General features: G+C 35.5%; 1 pseudogene; it reads left to right on the forward strand.

Moving 5' to 3' along the window:
- The first annotated feature begins 2396 nt into the window (after positions 1 to 2396).
- Positions 2397 to 2763, forward strand: LOC110305865 (mitochondrial import inner membrane translocase subunit TIM16 pseudogene; annotated as a pseudogene).
- The last annotated feature ends 534 nt before the right edge of the window (positions 2764 to 3297 follow it).

Below are 3297 nucleotides of genomic sequence, written 5' to 3' on the forward strand. Positions count from 1 at the left end.
CTTAGTGTCTCAACACTAAAGCACATGCTCCAACAATCAGATGGCCTCTAGACATAACAGATGACATAACAGATTATTTTCCTCTATTCCATTCAGTCACTTACTAACATGACTGCATCAGCAGCAGTAACAGATCATACTGATTATTCTCAATGCTAGCTATTCTCTGGTTAGCCATTTTTCCATATTTTGTTCATGGACTCATTTTATTTTATTCCTATTCATACTGTAGCAAGACTTAAACAAAAAGAATCATTGTTAACAAATAAAAATAGATTCCTCAAGCTTTGTGAAAATGGGATTATTGAATCTTTCCTATGTTGTCTGAGCATCCATTGAAGGCATTTCTAGAGAAAACAACCTTATATCATTTTTTCTTGAAATCTAATATGATATTATATAAATGCCAGTAAAGTTGCTAATGTTCTCAATTACATAATTCATAAATGGGATAACCTAGTCTTTCGGCTGCTTTTTCTTATAAAAGACATTGGACAATGCACAATATCTATAATGAAGGCAATTCATTCTTCTTATCCATTCCCTATCTCCTCTTATAAACACACACACACACACACACACACACACACACACACACACACACACACTATTCCATTAGTCTTTGGATTACAGCAGAATTACCCATCCCAGAGATGACTTGTGATAAATGGTAAAATGAACATTTTTTTCATCCTGAATCTTCACATTATGATCTTTAGTCAAATCCAACACATTTGCATATTTGATATAATGAAACTCTGTCTTCACTCAGTAATTACCTCTTTAATCATAGTTTCTTAATTTGAGGGACCAGTTGCACACTGAAAGCTTCAGACCACTTCCCTCTTGCACCTCATACCAAATGAGACTTAAAATCACATTCAGAATAAGTGGGCACAAAGATCACCTGGGGATTATGCCATCCTTCTTGGATTGAAGTAGATGGGTGTAGCTGAAAGGACCAGAAAAGATCCAGAATGACCCAGAAAAGCTCAGCATCTGTTTGGAGCTGATGCAGAGGGAGAAGATAATGACACATTCAAGATGTCTTTTGTAACTACCTACTCTCTTTCTATTACTTGACAAGAAAATAGAGAAAATATAAAAACTGTATAAAGCTACATAATTCATGCTACTAACATGGTAGAATTATTCTGACTACATAAGAATTATGGTGTTCTTTTTATATAACATGGGATTGAAAAGTTAACAGGAAGGGCCAAAGAGAATTTACAGAAAGTGGAAGACAAATACTTGATGGTAGATTTTGTCTGTTGTATTAAAGATAGAATATGTGCTAGCAATATAGCCTAACAATCTGTGCTGCTTGCTAACCTTCAAAGGCTTCATGGAACGGAGAAAAAATAGTGTTTGTGTAGAATGTTCGAATGTATCACAGTACACTTACTCATCTATGCAGTCACAAATAGTGTAGGCTTGAGTTCACAAACTCCAGTGAAAAACTGCCTGCCTGGAATATCTCTGATCCCCACACATTCATTATACCCATATTCTCTTTATAGAATTGTTCTAAACACACATTGTCAGTAGTACCATACACCTACTATTTGCTTTGATGACATTGTTTACTTTCTTGATTAAAAATAACATAGAGAAATCAACTATTTCAGTACCATGAAAAAAATGTTGCATGTCCTATGTTGCTCGTTTTATATCTGGAATTTTGAGGATCCGCAATGAATTCTGTTTTCTGTTTTATACTTACTAGTATAATAGATTAAGTTTAATGTTTATTTTTAAAATTATAAATGATTTTATTTGCTATAGATTTTGTTTTTTTGTAAATCCTATGATGTTTTACAAGTAATTACCAAATATGCAATACTTAAAACAAAGTGCTGTGTACTGAGTACATAGGTCAGAGTAAAAGATCTACTACTACTACTATGGAAGTTTCTGTATCTGTTTCTTTAATCAAAGCATAAAGACAACCTCAATATGACTGAAATTCAAAAGAATTCTGATACACAAATATTTTATGTTTTAGATGTATACTCTTGGAATGATATATGTGTAATAATTTCCCTGAGTCTGTTTCCTTTCTAAAACCTACACAATCATGCCTACTTCATGAAGTGGCATTTATAGAATACGTATAGTATTCTATGTTTACATTATGTCTACACAGTGACTGAAACAGATATACATCTTTACACATATGACCTATATACATACACATATAAGTTATAATATATAGCATTATATAATATGAGTAATAAAGTGATGAGCTCAGAATATGCCAAATATATGTCACATTGTCTAAAGATTATGTAAAAGGCTCCAGTCTCCCTTGACCTCTGACCCACCTGCAACTCTTGAGTTGGTCTCACTGGGTCAGGAAGCAGCACCCATCCCTCTAAGGTGGAGCAGCGGCCATGGCCAAGTACCTGGCCCAGATCATTGTGATAGGTGTGCAGAATCTTTGCCAGTGCCCTGAGGCAGGGGTTTGCAGCAAGCCAGGCAGCTGCTGATGCTCAAGGTCGTGTTGGATACCAGTCTGAAGCTGCATCCAATCTCTCTGGCCTCAGCTTCCAGGAAGCCCAGCAGATGCTCAACATCTCCAAGCTGAGCCCTGAGGAGGTCCAGAAGAGTTATGAACAACTCTTTAAGGTGAAGGGTAAGTCCATGGGTGGCTCTTTTTACCTTCAGTCAAAGGTTGTCCATGCAAGTGAACGCCTTCATGAGGAACTCTGAATTCAAGCCCAGGAAGACAGAGAGAAAGGGCAAATACTCAAAATGTGACTGCTGGGCTCTCTACACCCAACCCATTGCCTCATAATTGATAACATGGTGACAAATGTCTTTTCTGTGTTAAAAATGAAGATTATATAAAAGAATTTGAAAAAGTACCATCAAGAAAATCTTTCTACCTGTCCACTATCCATCTAGTCACAAAATATAAATTTTCTCTATCAAAGTTTATATGAGAACAACCTTTATTCCTGGACACGGTCTCAGTACGAAATAAGTCTGCATGAACTAACCTTTATTAAAAATTTTGTACTAATTACATATTTACCTTGTCACAATTTATCACCAACCCCAGAATTCATAATCAGTTAAAATAGCATATTACCTCACAAACTTAACCATCTCTTTGTTAGAATTAAAGATAATTAAATATCCTTGGAAGTAAGCTACAGATCCATACTCCATGCTATACATCTCTACCCCAGTCTGCCCTGCATAGAAACTGATACCCTGACATTACTCCAAACCAAGCAATCTATAAAGATGAGGCCACAATGTCAACTTTCATTGTCTTCTTAAAAATTG

This window comes from Mus caroli, unplaced genomic scaffold (assembly GCF_978045245.1).
Source record: "Mus caroli unplaced genomic scaffold, Mus_caroli_1 scaffold_2, whole genome shotgun sequence".
Taxonomy (NCBI): Eukaryota; Metazoa; Chordata; class Mammalia; order Rodentia; family Muridae; genus Mus; species Mus caroli.